General features: G+C 40.5%; 1 protein-coding gene across 1 annotated transcript in view; it reads right to left on the bottom strand.

The window, feature by feature from the left end:
* The window catches only part of LOC115137085 (prostacyclin receptor-like), a 59,297-nt gene that overhangs the window by 30,156 nt on the left and 11,881 nt on the right, over positions 1-17,260 (bottom strand). The gene's annotated exons all lie outside the window — the stretch shown is intronic.

Below are 17,260 nucleotides of genomic sequence, written 5' to 3'. Positions count from 1 at the left end.
AAATAAGAATTTGTTCTTAACTGACTTGCCTGGTTAAATAAAAGGACTGGAGTCTGAGCAGATAGTTCAGTTTCTGCTCTTTTTTTGGTGTTAGTTTTTTTTTTTTACCCCCTTTTTCGTGGTATCCAATTGTTAGTAGTTACTGTCTTGTCTCATCACTACAACTCCCGTACGGGCTCGGGAGAGACGAAGGTTAAAAGTCATGCGTCCTCCGATACACAACCCAACCAAGCCGCACTGCTTCTTAACACACCGCGCATCCAACCCGGTTAGCGTGCACTGCGCCCAGCCACAGGAGTCGCTGGTGCGCGATGAGACAAGGATATCCCTACCGGCCAAACCCTCCCTAACCCGGACGACACTATGCCAATTGTGCGTCGCCCCACGGACCTCCCGGTCGCGGCCGGTTACGACAGAGCCTGGGCGCGAACACAGAGTCTCTGGTGGCACAGCTGGCGCTGCAGTACAGCATCCGGGAGGCCCAGAGTTTCTGCTCTTTTCAATTACCTGTAGGAAACACAATATGGTCTACACTTCGCATGTAGGTTTCACAGTTATGGCTGGTATAATTTCCGATATGGGGAGGGGAATGGGCAGGGTATATGCAAATGAAATACTGTATAGTAAAAACAAAAGTAGTGTTTTCGCAGACTGTTTTCTGCAGACATTACTGTAGTATTGTTTTTTTTCAGATAATACTGTAGTATTTTACAATATACTACTACATTCTATAGTAAGTACTACACACGATCGAGGGATACTACAGTGTGTAGTTTTTATTTTACAGTATACTTCAGTACTCTGTAGTATTTTTTCATGTTGGTAGTTCTCTAGAGGGCAAATAGGGGACGCATGGGAGAGGGACAGGATTGTGGGTCAATGAGGTGAGAGGCACATTACAGGTAGGCTATTCGTCTGGGCCTGTCAGATAATTGGGCATGTGTTAACCAGGTGGAGGTAATGGAAGTGAGTTGGTTCCCTCTTTCAAAGAGCACATCTACTCTCCAGAAGACTCCAAACTAAACATGAAAAATTATGAAACGTGTTCTGCCTCATGGCAAAATGTGTAGAAATGCAGGACATTAGCCTTGAAGCTGCAACAACAAAAATATCTGTCCCATGAAAAAGAGACAGATTGAAAATTGCAACAACAAAAACTTCCCAAAACGTTGTCTGGCCATGCACTGCCAAAATCAAAATGCAACTCCTCGTATGCTATTTTTATGTCACTCTGGTGGTTTTCTGATTATGAGGGGGTCCATGAAGAATTTGCTATCACAAAAGGAGTCCAAGGCCCTAAAAAGGTTGAGAACACCTGGTCTAAGATCCCTCCCAATGTGTTTTCCAATTTGTCATATCCTCACAAGGGGAGGGTGCCGGCATATTGACAACAGGCAGGGGTGGCAATCCTTTTGACCTCTATCTTTTTCACAAATAAGAGGTCAAATTGTAAACTAAATCTCTTTATCAGACCAATTGTATTAGTAAAACATGTTTGGCATACAATGTTGCTCAATATTTTCATAATTAATTTTATGCAGTCTTTTTTCAAGGGTGCCAATAATTTGGGATCTGACTGTACATATACACAACATAGAGGCTAATGTAAAAGAAATGGACTAACTAGAGTACATTGGATATTATTTCAGTGAATATACATTTTGAAATGAGGTCTGTAAATGTTCATGTTAATACATCACTCCTCTCTCTATGACTAACCTCTGTAAACACAGCCACTTCCCTGCAGCTCCATCATTCACCAGACCGACGAATAAATATATTCCCCAAACAAACCACCAGCTGGTAAGGACCCCCTGCTAGCAAAGTCAGTAAATAATTCAACAAATGAGTCCTGAGCCATCGATTGATCAGCTTGCAAGACTTCAGCCGATTGCGCCACCTCTTATTGAAGACGGAGGGCAACCAGAAGTCAATAGGACTAACAGTGTGGCATCATGCTTCCAGCTGTTATGCGGGCATGGCTCATGGTGATGTCTGATCCACCATAACCATAACTGGAGATTTATGGGGAGTAACAATCAGGTTAAAAGGTCCTTTTTTAGGGTTAGGTTTGGAAAGTGTCCCTGGATCACCTCTATCTATTTCCATCTGAGACGTTTAATCTAAAACAGCTTTCTACACGAGAGAAGTGTTTTCAGGAATCTCACAATATGGAAACGATCAGCCAAGGGCTAGGGAGGCACGTTGCATTATGCATGCATATTAAAGCGCCCGATGTGGAGACTGTCAGGGGTCAGGTGACAGACAGAAGTGAGCTATTTGCACACAGGGTTAGGGAGTAAATTATTAGATGTAATCGGTTACATATACTCTGATCACAACAAAAGGTCAGTTACACACATTCAGATTGCTTTGTTTTTACTGAACTGTAGTCAGTTACGGCACAAGAAAAAAACAGATTACAGACTTTTTTTTAAATGTTCTCTCAATGACATTCAACTCAGCGTTGAAAACCTGAGCAAAATCTATGGAGTGATGTTTGCCATTGTGGTGACTGACTGGGAAATGAAACGCATCTCGCTCAGAAAACAATGGCTTGGGGATGTCAAGAGAAAATACTTGTGTTTGCTCTTTCTTTCTCTCTTCCCGAATGAGGATGCCTTTAAGGTGATGGTGATCTCAGAGAGGAGGAAGAAGGATTGAGCTCTCTCCCCCTCTCTCCCTCCCAAAACCTCAGTTTCCCTCTCTTTCTCACTCACTCTCTGTGCCATATCTGTTCAAGATCTTCCCAGACTGGCAATGATTCTCTTGATGCCAACGATAAAGGGTGGGTGGTCATTTATCCTGTAGGATATATCTTTCCTGCTCCTGTGATACGTGTACGTTAATCCCCCTGTGCCACACGTTGGAAGTGTGGGTACTGGGGCAGGTAGAAAGTGTGACGCACCAAACATCACATCTGTGGTGGCTGAGTTTGTGCACTGCCAAACCCTAGTTGTCTGTTAGCAGTTAGGTATTTAGACTAAACAGAACATTGTGTTTCACCGAGCCATAACACAACAACATTTAAAGACAACAGCTGGGCCTGGAAGTAGTGATGTAAACTACTTAAGTAGTACTATAAGTATTTTTACTTAAGTAGTTTTTGGGCATATCTGTACTTTAAAATGTATATTTTTGACAGCTTTTACCTCAATACATTCCTACAGAAAATAATGTACTTTTTACATACATTTTCCCTGACACACAAAAGCACTTGTTACATTTTAATGCTTAGCAGGACATGAACATTGTCCAATTCACGCACCCTAGTCATCTCTACCACCTCTTATCTGGTGGACTCACTGAACACAGATGCTTTGTTTGTATTTGTTGGGGTGTGGCCCTGGCTATCCATCTGGTTTGCTTAATATAAGGAATTTGAAATCATTTACACTTTTGATACTTAAGTATACATTAGCAATTACATTGACTTTTGTTACTTAAGATTTTATTTTTTTTAAACGCTTTTACAGGGGACTTTCACTTTTACACATTTTCTATTAAAAAAAGGTATCTTTACTTTTACTCAATTATGACAATATTGAGTACTTTTTCCACCACTGCCTGGGAGCCTTTGGGCACAGCAATTACCACTAGATCTAGAGGGTGGAGACAGACACAGAGACTCCGCTATGCTGGTGTGTGTGAGTCCTAATTCATCCAAAGGGGGAATTCTCATTGTTCAGGTCACAAAAGCTGGCTTTGTATCATTACACACTGACCTTTCCATTAGAGACTTGGATACGCCTGACAATAGGGTTATCTATTTCTAATCAGCCCTGCCTAGAGCACCTGGGACTAAATGGAGGCTCTGGCTTGTGTAAGTATTTCACTCACCCTCCCCTTTACAGTATTTGACCTTTAAAATGGATGAATGGATGATTGGATGACTTCTCCACACACATGCTACACTAGCGGTTATTGACAGGTAAATGCCAGTTGGCATTACATTACCAGAGAACAGAAAACACCCCTAGATAATCTTTGACCAAAGCAGCCTCAGTGTCACTGAGATTTTGACTTCTTTCCCACTCAGATCCCACAGTCGGTATCTGCTTAGTTCATGTGATTACATGGTATGCAATCTGGTTTCCGTTTATGGGTGTGTCACTGCAACCAACCTGTTACTCCTACCCCCTACTTTTTCGGACATTCTGTTAAAAATCGCGCAACATTTCAGCGCCCTGCTAATCATGCCAGGAATATAGTATATGCATATGATTAGTATGTGTGGATAGAAAACACTCAGACGTTTATAAAACTGGTTAAATCACGGCTGTGACTATAACAGAACGTGCGTTTCATCGAAAAGCGCAGGAAAATCTGATCACTGAAAATGGGAAAATATATCCATGCGCGACTTGAACCTATTGTTGAATGTGAACCACATTAAATGGGGCCGAGGTTGCAACACCTACATCTTCCACACGATGTCAACAGTCTTGTCATTTGCCTAGGATTTGTTTATTGGTCAAACGGACACGAGGCAGCGCATTTCTTCCGGTCTCTGACCGGATATTTTGGTTGAGATTTACCCGGACATTATTTCCAGACGTACAGCTATAGAATATACATTGCCTCGTGATCAATTTGATCGATTATTAACGTTTACTAATACCTAAAGTTGCATTACAAAAGTATTTCGAAGTGTTTTGTGAAAGTTTATCGTCGACTTTTTTAATTTAAAAAAACGCTATTTTTTTCCTTGATCACACAGTCTTCATAGATCGATATCTAGGCTATATATGGACCGATTTAAATGAAAAAAAAAGACCCAATAGTGATGTTTATGGGACATCTAGGAGTGCCAACAAAGAAGATTGTCAAAGGTAATGAATGTTTTATATTTTATTTGTGCGTTTTGTGTAGCGCCGACTATGCTAATTATTTTGTTTACGTCCCCTGCGGGTCTTTTGGGGTGTTACATGCTATCAGATAATAGCTTCTCATGCTTTCGCCGAAAAGCATTTTAAAAATCTGACTTGTTGGCTGGATTCACAACGAGTGTAGCTTTAATTCAGTACCCTGCATGTGTATTTTAATGAACGTTTGAGTTTTAACGAGTGCTATTAGCATTTAGCGTAGCGCATTCGCATTTCCAGATGTCTAGATGGGACGCCTGCGTGTCGGGTAGGAGTAAGAGGAAAAGGTCCTCAATGATGTCACCATTGCCTTTGATTCTAAGCAATGTTGTGCTGCTATTTTTATTGACTTGGCCAAAGCCTTTGATTTTTCTTGATTTTTTACTTTTAACTAGGCAAGTCAGTTAAGAACAAATTCTTATTTACAATGACTGCCTACCCTGGCCAAACCCGGACAACGCTGGGACTATTGTGCACCACCCTATGGGACTCCCAATCTTGGCCAGATGTGATGCAGCCTGGATTCAAACCAGGGACTGCAGTGACTCCTCTTGCACTGCGATGCAGTGCCTTAGACCGCTGCGCCACTCGGGAGCCCAAGTGATACTGTATCTCGAGTGATAAGGTAGACCATTCCATTCTTGTGGGTCAGCTAAGGAGTATTGGTGTCTTTGAGGAGTCTTTGGCCTGGTTTGCTAACAACCTCTCTCAAAGAGTTCAGTCTATAAAGTCAGAACATCTGCTTTCTTAGCCATTGCCTGTCACCAAGGGAGTACCCCAAAGCTAGATCCTTGGCCTCACGCTCTTCTCAATTTACATCAACAACATAGCTCAGGCAGTAGGAAGCTCACACATCCATTTATATGCAGATGATACAGTCTTATGCTCAGCAGGCCCCTCCCCAGATTTTGTTTTAAACGCTCTACAACAAAGCTCTCTTAGTGTCCAACAAGTTCTCTGCCCTTAACCTTGTTCTGAACACCTCCAAAACAAAGGTCATGTGGTTTGGTAAGAAGAATGCCCCTCTCCCACAGGTGTGATTACTACCTCTGAGGGTTTAGAGCTAGAGGTAGTCATCTTATACAAGTACTTGGGAGTATGGCTAGATGGTACTGTCCTTTTCTCAGCACATATCAAAGCTGCATGCTAAAGTTAAATCTAGACTTGGTTTCTTCTATTGTAATCGCTCCTCTTTCACACCAGCTGCCAAACTAACACTGATTCATATGACCATCCTACCCATGCTAGATTACGGAGATGTAATTTATAAATCAGCAGATAAGGGTGCTCTCGAGCATCTAGATGTTCCTTACCCTTCGGCCATCAGATTGGCCACCAATGCTCCTTAAAGGACACATCACCGCACTCTATACTCCTCTGTAAACTGGTCATCTCTGTATACCTGTCGCAAAACCCACTGGTTGATGCTTATTTATAAAACCCTCTTAGGCCTCACTCCCCCTATCTGAGATACCTACTGCAGCCCTCCTCCTCCATATACAACACCTGTTCTGCCAGTCACATTCTGTTAAAGGTTCCCAAAGCACACACATCCCTGGGTCGCTCCTCTTTTCAGTTCGCTGCAGCTAGCGACTTGAACGAGCTGCAACAAAACACTAAAAGTGGACAGTTTTATCTCCATCTCTTCATTCAAAGACTCAATCAAGGACACTCTTACTGGCAGTTGCGGCTGCTTTGCGTGATGTATTGTTGTCTCTACCTTCTTGCCCTTCGTGCTGTTGTCTGTGCCCAATAATGTTTGTACCATGTTTTGTGCTGCTACCATGTTGTTGTCATGTTGCGTTGTCATGTGTTGCTGCCTTGCTTTATTGTTGTATTAGGTCTCTCGTTATGTAGTGTTGTCTCTCTTGTCGTGATGTGTGTTTCATTCTATATATTTTTATTTATTACTTGTTATCCCAGCCCCCATCCCGGCAGGAGGCCTTTTGGTAGGCCGTCATTGTAAATAAGAATTTGTTAACTGACTTACCTAGTTAAATAATGTTTATTTTTATTTTTATGTGATTTCCAGACTGAAAGATAAGGACATTTTTCAGGCTGGCACCCATGAATGACCATGGCAAGCTAGCCTCAGTGGCTGTACAATCACTAGAACATTACAAAAGCCAGGAACCTATCCTGTAAAAGTTACGGAGGTCACAGACATATAATTGCAGACAAACAGGTCAATATTGTTCTGCTGAGCAAGGCACAGTACGAAATGTCAATCTAGAACCGGAGTCATTCAACCAAAGCATCTTTTGTCCGTGTCCATAAATAGTGGTTTGGACCGATGTTGATAGCTGTTTTGCGTATGTGGGTGACAATGTGAACATTTCAACACTTTTGAGCTTACTGTACACTAAAGTGTTATGGAAGTGCCTAGGAGCATCCACTGATCCCACCCCTTTCCTAATTTTAACCCTGCCCTCTACTGATCTCTGTATTGATAAGTAACCTGAAGTGCCCACACTGCTGCTTCACCCACATGATAAAATGACAATAGTATAAATACTGACTTTCCTGTAGTATTTACAGTTAACTCTAGTATAAATAGGGTTGGGCGCTGTACCAGTATTGATGCATTGACCGGTTTGACTTTTTACTTTACCTTCTATAACGGTATTTCAATGTTTGGTTTGTTAAAAGTGATACTCCAGCTTCGGATGCAAAGGGTTGGAAACTTTCCGGGAAATTTACAGACATTTTCCATGGGAAGTTAAGCCCGGGAATTTGGGGAATTTTGCTTAAATTCATTAAAAAAAAGTTAAGCTAACATTGAACCTTTTTTGTGGGATACACATAAGGCAATTCTAGGTCTTGTGGCATATTTTGGTTAAACTATCCCCAATTCAATGGAATTGCAACCCTCTGCATGTGTACCCGATGTGAAATTGCTAGCTAGTTAGCGGTGGTGCGCGCCAGTGGCGTTTCAATCGGTGACGTCACTTGCTCTGAGACCTTGAAGTATTGGTTCCCCTTGCTCTGCAAGGGCAGCGGCTTTTGTGGAGCGATGGGGTAACGATGCTTCGAGGGTGACTGTTGACGTGTGCAGAGCGTCCCTGGTTCGCGCCCAGGTCGGGGCGAGGGGACGGGCGTAAAGTCTATACTGTTACATTGATGCTGTTAACCCGGATCACTGGTTGCTGCGGAAAGAGGAGGAGGTAAAAAGGGGGGTGAGTGTAGCCGAGTGTTAATTTACTTGTTTCCACAGGTTTCATTTTAAAACATTTATCTTACAAAGGAGTTGTTTAATCTAACTGCTTAACTATTTATCTGTACATGGAAATGTATTTGTTGTTTTTTTTACTCATTTTTTCCCTAATATTTACAGGAAACTGTCACGGGCACTATCTGATGTGTGGAGACATTTCACTGCATCTAATGTAGAATGAAAAATAAATAAGAATTTGTTCTTAACTGACTTGCCTATATAAATAAAGATAAAATAAATATAATCCTCCAAATCCCACTAACATCAGCTGCCTCAGAGCGTGACTGGTACTTGTTTGGGAACACATACACCAAAGCATGAAATAGGCGGACCAATACAAGCGTTGAAAAATTGGTGGCCACCCGGGCAAATTTGAGGCTTTTTGAGCCTGACAACGAGCCATCCTCAACAAGGTTGGAAAGTGACAATGAAGATGAGCCCTCAGAGTCTGATGTTCAAGAGGTCCATAAGAGCATAAGAGTCAGTGCAAACGTAACTAGCTAGCTAATACTGCCGGGTACCAGTGCTGGTGTATGCCTAGATAAGCATGTTTGTACAACGGTATCTTTTTTATTTTACCTCCTTTTGCGTGGTATCCAATTGTTAGTAGTTACTGTCTTGTCTCATCGCTGCAACTCCCTTAAGGACTCAGGAGAGGCGAAGGTCGAGAGCCATGTGTCCTCCGAAACACAACCCAACCAAGCCAGGCTGCTTCTTAACACAGCGCGCATCCAACCCGGAAGCCAGCCGCACCAATGTGTCGGAGGAAACACTGTACACCTAGCAACCTGGTCAGCGTGCACTGCGCCCGGCCCGCCACAGGAGTCGCTAGTGTGCGATCCCCACTATATTCCAAACTATTGATTCCATTATTTCAACAGTTCACCAATTAACTAGGCCTATATTTTTCTGCCAATATCATGCTGCGTGGCAGAGTGTGGAAAGGATAATAAAAGTGCCGAAAATGCAGAAAAAAATTGGTTTGGGGTTGGATTTGTTAGGTTCTTATTTTTCAGAGTAAATAACCCACGGACACCAGAGAAGCTTTAACCAAGTTTAATTCTCCCCAAAGGTTCTGTACATCAGTCAGCAAAACATTTCTCACCATCACAGTTATATACATCCTACTTAAAAACACTCCTCTCCAATCCTTACATTTTATGGCTCTACAGGAAGCTAATAAAGAGGGTAACAGGATACCAAACCTCTATTGCTCCTTTAAGAGAATCTGTCCTCACCTCCTGACCTCAACCCCTCCTTCATCTAATCCACAGATGTCCATCTGTCTTCCGTTTCACACATTGCTCTCCTCTCAACCAACACATTCCACAGCTATCTGTCTTTCTACAGAGACCCAGTCTCTTTCACTCCTTAATATACTATGCGTCTGATCTATCATGTCTTTAATATCTCAATCTTCAAAATGTCAAATCCAACAGATTGAACAGTATAAATGGAGATATTGAAATCACTTAAGGTTGCCACTCTAGAGTCATGAACTACTCATAAAGCATATTTACAACTTTTGTTATTCAAAAACATTAAATACTGTCAAATATATTGTGATATTATATTTTGTCCATATTAGAGGTCGACCGATTATGATATTTCAACGCCGATACCGATTATTGGAGGACCAAAAAACCTGATACCGATTAATCGGCCGATTTGTATTTATTTGTTTGTAATAATGACAATTACAGCAATACTGAATGAACACTTATTTTAACTTAATATAATACATCAATAAAATCAATTTAGCCTCAAATAAATAATGAAACATGTTCAATTTGGTTTAAATAATGCAAAAACAAAGTGTTGGAGAAAAAAGTAAAAGTGCAATATGTGCCATGTAAGAAAGCTAACATTTAAGTTCCTTGCTCAGAACATGAGAACATACGAAAGCTGGTGGTTTCTTTTAACATGAGTCTTCAATATTCCCAGGTAAGAAGTTTTAGGTTGTAGTTATTATAGGAATTATAGGACTATTTCTCTCTATACCATTTGTATTTCATTAACCTTTGACTATTGTATGTTCTTATAGGCACTTTAGTATTGCCAGTGTTACAGTATAGCTTCCGTCCCTCTCCTCGCTCCTACCTAGATTCGAACCAGGAACACAACGACAACAGCCACCCTCGAAGCAGCGTTACCCATGCAAAGCAAGGGAAACAATCACTCCAAGTCTCAGAGCAAGCGACGTTTGAAATGCTATTAGCGCACACCACGCTAACTAGCTAGCCATTTCACATCGGTTACACCAGCCTAATCTCGGGAGTTGATAGGCTTGAAGTCATAAACAGCTGCTGGCAAACGCACGAAAGTGCTGTTTGAATGAATGCTTACGAGCCTGCTGCTGCCTACCATCACTCAGTCAAACTGCTCTATCAAATCATAGACTTAGTTATAACATAATAACACACAGAAATACGAGCCTGGTCGAATCCAGAAACTATCATCTCGAAAACAAGACGTTTATTCTTTCAGTGAAATACGGAACCGTTCCATATTTTATCTAACGGGTGGCATCCATAAGTCTAAATATTCCTGTAACATTGCACAACCTTCAATGTTATGTCATAATTATGTAAAATTCTGGCAAATTAGGCGGCCCAAACTGTTGCATATACACTGACTCTGCGTACCATGAACGCAAGAGAAGTGACACAATTTCACCTGGTTAAAATTGCTTGCTAACCTGGATTTCTTTTAGCTAAATATGCAGGTTTAAAAATATATACTTCTGAGCAGATGTTTATGGTTAGGTACACATTGGAGCAACGATACGCACAGCAAAGATTATATGCAACGCAGGACACGCTATATAAACTAGTAATATCAACCATGTGTAGTTAACTACTGATTATGATTGTTTTTTTATAAGATAAGTTTAATGCTAGCTAGCAACTTACCTTGGCTTCTTACTGCATTCGCGTAACAGGCGGGATCCTTGTGAGGCAGGTGGTTAGAGTGTTGGACTAGTTAACCGTAAGGTTGCAAGATTGAATCCCTGAGCTGACAAGGTAAAAATCTGTCGTTCTGCCCCTGATCAAGGCAGTTATCCCACCGTTCCTAGGCCGTAATTGAAAATAAGAATGTGTTCTTAACTGACTTGCCTAGTTAAATAAAGATTAAATAAAAGGTGTTAAAAAAATACAATTTTTTTTGTCCAAATCGGTGTCCAAAAATACCAATTTCCGATTGTTATGAAAACTTGAAATCGGCCCTAATTAAATCGGCCATTCCAATTAATCGGTCGACCTCTAGTCGTTATCACCCAGCGCTAACTATAAATACTGTAATAAAAGAAAACTGTAGTATATACTATAGTAATTAATGTAGCATTTTTGCAGATTGTAGTATTTACTGTAGTGTTCTTGCAGACATTACTGTAGTATTTACTATAATTATATATTTTATATATATATATGTAAATAGTTTACATAGAAGGCTTTCTCCTTCAGGACACCTACTGGAAATATACTAAAATAGCAAATATTCCACAACCTGTAGGTAGGTAGGACTGGGTTCTGAACAGATAGTTCAGAGTTTCTGTTCTTTTCAATTACCATTAGGGAACAGAATATTTCGATTTCTCACTTATGGATGGCACAAGTTGCGATATGGGGGTGGGGAACGGGCAATGAATATGTCAATTGTATACTGTAGTATTTACTACAGTAAAAAAAAGTGAGATGGTAGGGGGAGGTCATGGAAGTGAGTTTGTTCTCTCTTTCACACAGCACATCTACTCTCTGGAATACTCCACACTAGACATGTGGAACTATGACAACAGCATTATAAGGCATGCTGGTCAATGGACAGCGCCTGTGGTCAATTCCTCAAAATTATTTGAGTGAGTGTGATGTCAATCCGCTGATGTGGAGGTCCTGACTGGTCCTTACCCACTGAGCTTCTGTCCACTAAGACTCAGAGGAATAACACAGGCCAAAAACAATGGATCAGATCACTGCACAGACACCTTACACTAAGAGCCTGTCCAGCCAGTGCTTGTACTCCATCTTTCACTCCTATACATGGTTTGTTATCTGAGAGGAGGATATTATCAACTTGTATGATTCTTATCACACTGCCTAAGGGATAAGAGGTTCTTGGAGCGAGCCCTATTGTGTTCCATACAGTTTATAGAAAAGAGCAGAAGCTTAGAACTATCCGTTCAGACCTCAGTCCGACCTTCCTACAGGTCATGAAAAATTTGCCAGTCCGCAAAAAAACAACAGCATACTACATTAAGTATTTATACCATAGGAAACTAAATATTACAGTATACTACAGTCATGTCTGCAAAACAACAGTAAATACTACAGTATACACTGCAGTGGTTTTGCAGACTTTACTCTGCAAAAACACTACAGGGAATACTACAGTAAAGTCCACAAAAACACTACAGTGAATACTATAGTATTTTTTCATGTGGGTGAACTACACTCATCATCCCCATTTGACTAACTAGAGGGTGAACGAACATGCACACAGCAATACATGCGCGCTACCTAGAGATGATGGATACAGTGCCTATAGTGAAAGTCTACACAAACCCTGCACAGTGATCACATTTTGCTGCCTTAAAATTAAATTGCTAAAGGAATACACTTGTTTTTTCCCCCTAACGATCTACACAACATACTCCACATTTTCAAAGTTAAATAAATATAGATAATTGTCCTAATTAAGTACAAATAACAAAATGTAGACGCTTTGATTGTATCCCATTGGGCACACCGTCATTTCAACATGTAGAATTGGGTAATATTTGGTTGAAAGTGTTGATCAATGAGATCACAACCTATTTTCACCCAAAAATGTCTTTAATTGCCAAGGTATTATCGTAATGCTTTCAACCATCTAAAAGCACAACCAAATTCCAATGGAACATCAATGTCAGATTTTGGTTTTGTGGTCATCAAAATATGTTATCACTACGCTTTTAACCACTTATACGCACAACAAAGTCAGACACTTTCACTGTGCTTCATCTAATAACACAACCAAATATCCTGGATTGCAGTTTAAATGACAATAACGTACATAGTGCAAGTGATAAATGCTGTTGCAGATTATTATAGCATTATCCATAGAGCTGGAACCTTTGCATGCTAATCCTGAACATGTATGCTTTCTATGATTACATAAGACATTTATTGTTACAGTGACCTCAATGTGGCCATGGCTTGTTACTCATTTTAAAGGTTGAATAAATACAGTAACATTAGTTTGTAAGATAGCCTTAACTCTAGGCTATTTAAAGCTGCAATGTAACTTTTTTGGGGTGACCCGACCAAATTCACATAAAAATGTAAGTTATAGATCGGTCAATCTAATTGAAACCATTTTTAAGTTTAGTTTTTTGCACCTTTCACTTTAGTACACCAGCTTCAAACAGCTGAAAATACAATATTTTTGATTATGGAAAATATATTTCACAGCGGTTTACATGGTGCAATGATTCTTTACACTATACTTACTCGTTTTGTCACAAACTGGAATTAGTAACTATTAAGAACTAATTAGGAACTATAGAACTATTAGAATTTTAGCAACCGGGAAATGGAGGAGCGATTTCTGCATAATGCATCTTTAACCCCCTAGAGATGATGTCCGCGCCTCTGCGGAAATCAAATTAGCATAAAAGAAAAATCCCCATAAAATCCATCCGTTTAAGCTAGAGATCTGTTTTTTGCATTGGATGCTTCTCAATCCATCCGCATCCGCCAATGTTGCACTTCCGCATATGCGGTGAAAGGGGAACAGAGCTAGAGCAGTGTTTATCAGACCATGAGACATCAAAATCGGTCTTCTCACAAAATCATCTGTCGCATCCAAACGGTTTGGCCTATAAACTATTATGACCCCTTGATAGGAAATATGAGACTCATGAACGAGATGGTGTTTTGCTCTACAACCACCACAAGTGTTTTGGGACTCGTCTGAAGTCGGAACAGCCAATCTGCCAACGTTTGTGTGTAGCGCCCAAATATTTTGTGCTACACATTAAAATGAAAGGTGAGACTCCCACAAACACATACATGTTGGTTATTTTGCTGTAGGGCGCCCACAAAGCCCCACAAGACTTGTCTGAATGTCCCCCGGTAACAGTTGAAAAGTTTAAAATGTAACCTTTATTTAACTAGGCAAGTCAGTTAAAAACAAATTCTTATTTACAATGACAGCCTACCCCGGCCAAACCCGGATGACGCTGTGCCAATTGTGCGGCGCCCTATGGGACTCCCAATCACGGCCGGATGTGATTCAGCCTGGATTCGAACCAGGGACTGTAGTGACGCTTCCTGCACAGATGCAGTGCCTTAGACCGGGTTTGGCCAGGGTAGGCCGTCATTGTAAATAGGAATTTGTTTTTAACTGAATTGCCAATTAAATAAAGGTTAAATTAAAAAAAATATTGGGGCATGTGACAAATACAATTTGATTTGTAATGTTAATTAAAACAACTGCATTTCTGTCTGGATGAAACATACAGTTGGGGAACAAGACTGATTCTAACCACTATTGCACTCAGAAACTAGTGCAGAGAAATTAACAGAATGAAAGTGAGACTCGTATTTTTTCACTGTATTGCAAAATTAAACAAACCACACAACACAGGGACCACTTTGAACATTTTCCACTGAAATCTTTACAAATATACATTAACTCAAAGAACAGTACAGTTGTACAGTTTGGTTACAGAATTACGGTAAAATCTCCCTCTGTTTTTTATGTGGCCACGTTTTCCAAAAACGATTAAATATTTACATATACTCTGAATTAAGATTCAAAGATGTCTGCAGAAAGAATGGGGTGCTAGCTATGACATGACACATTGAGTTTAAATAAATATATTTTGGTTATTGAACTACAGTAAGCGAAGTGGATTAACATCCAATAACACTCGTCAAACTCATTCCAAGGAGGTCTGATTGTCTGCGGGTTTTCGCTCCTCTCTTGAACTTGATTGATAAATTAAGGTCACAATTGTTTTTATTTAAATGACGTTGAAACAATGTTGATTCAGTGGGCTATGATTGGCTCAGATTTGAACTGACCAAATTTCAATGTCCATTTTCAACATCGGGTGTCAGTAGGTGAACGGTCTGGTTACAGTAAATGGAAAAAGGGGGGGCTCATGGGTAGGTGTCGGTTAGAGCTAGGAGAGGTGACATTAAATGGAGAGGGAGAAGAGACACTTGCTTTTAACCCCCTGCAACAGAAAGATAACAGTTATGAGCACAGCATAACAGTATGCCAGTGGAAGAAAGGACAGTAGAAGGTGACCCAACTGTGGTTTGTGACTACTATGAATTCCAGTTGTAGCCAATTCAGTCGCAGTCATTCTGTTACTGCTTATTTGGTCATTCTGTTACCGATTTGGTAACAGAATGACATTTGAATCACCTAATAAATCATAAAGTAAATTGTTATCAGTAAAAACACTATAATTAATTGGTAGGTCTACCTTTACTTGTTACTTCTGTAAACTTGAATTATTTCTGGTGACAGAATGACAAGACAAAAGCAATATTTCTTTTCCATCTAGTTGACCAGAAAGACTTTACTTATTCCACATTTTTAAGATGGAAAATGGTTGAACAATTGATATATGCCTTAATAAAAAAATATGTCTTAGCTTTCAGTTGACACCAAATTTGATATGCTCCTATAAACTTCATGTTAGTGGTCATGGAGCCTTTTACATGGAAATGCCCGACACTGTATCAAGCAGCATCAGTCCAGGGAACTCATCTCTCTCTCTTTCTGGTTTTCAACCTCTCTCTCCTCCCTCCCTCACCCCATCCATCCGTTGCAGAGTAGACAGACTGAAAGCAAACATCCCCATGTTATCAGCCAAACGCACCACATTTATCTCTTCTTTCCATCTCTCTCAAATTCACTTGTTCCAGCCAGCCTCACTAGATCTTGTGGTGGTGCTGAAAGCAGACCGCTGTGAGAAAAGCATCTATTCTTCAGCGCCTGGCATTGTGCTCTACTGTATAGTGTTACATCAACGTGTTTGTATTCCATTAATAAGAACTGGACAGAGAGATGGCGGCCTGCCTGTGAGTCTGTGTGTGTGTGCTCAGTATTGACAGAAGTGGTAAGAGCATTACATAAACTAGACTCTCTCATTGCCACTCCTATTTGCCATATTTTCCATTTAAGCCTACTAGAAAGTGTGTGCCCCCAGATCTGGAGGGAAGCAAAAGTCATTCCCCTACCTAAGAATAGTAAAGCCCCCTTTACTGGCTCAAATAGCCAACCAATCAGCCTGTTACCAACCCTTAGTAAACTTTTGGAAAGTATTGGTGTTTGACCAGATACAACGCTGTTTTACAGTGAACAAATGGACAACAGTCTTTTAGCACACATATAAGGAAGGACATTCAACAAGCACAGCCTAACACAAATGACTGATGATTGGCTGAGTGAAATTGACAATAAAAAGATTGTGGGGGCTGTTCAGTGCGGCTTATCGATCATAGTCTGCTGCTGTAAAAACGTATGTGTTACGGCTTTACACCCCCTGCTATATTGTGGATAAAGAGTTACCTGTCTAACAGAACACACAGGGTGTTCTTTAATGGAAGCCTCTACAACATAACCCAGGTAGAATCAGGAATTCCCCAGGTTCAGTTGTCTAGGCCCCTTACTTTTTTCAATCTTGACTAAAGACATACCACTGGCTTTGAGTAAATCCAATGTGTCTATGTATGTAGGAAGACTGAACACTGTTCACGTCAGCTAATACAGCGACTGAAATGACTGCAACACTTAACAAAGAGCTGCAGTTAGTTTCAGAGTGGGTGGCAAGGAATAAGTTAGTCTTAAATATTTATAAAACTAAAAGCATTGTATTTGGGACAAATCATTCACTAAACCCTAAACCTAGGGATGCACGACATAAAAATCAGTGAACATATCGGAATCGGGCGATATTAGCTTCAAATGCCAACGTCGGTATCGGCCGATGTCTAGTTTAACGCCCCGATGTGCAAAACCGATGTCAAAGCTGACGTGCATACCTATATAACGTAGGTACATGACGTAATGACGCCAAGTAAAACTTTGCGCTATACGTGCAACACAGCATTCCTAAACTAGCCCACAATGTCTGCTGTGTGGATCGAGTTAACAAGTCGACCAGTCATTTAAAAGGGTAGCAAAA

This window comes from Oncorhynchus nerka, linkage group LG11, assembly GCF_034236695.1.
Source record: "Oncorhynchus nerka isolate Pitt River linkage group LG11, Oner_Uvic_2.0, whole genome shotgun sequence".
Lineage (NCBI taxonomy): Eukaryota > Metazoa > Chordata > Actinopteri > Salmoniformes > Salmonidae > Oncorhynchus > Oncorhynchus nerka.
Note: the sequence above shows the minus strand (reverse complement) of the source record. Positions and strands in the feature narration are given on the sequence as shown.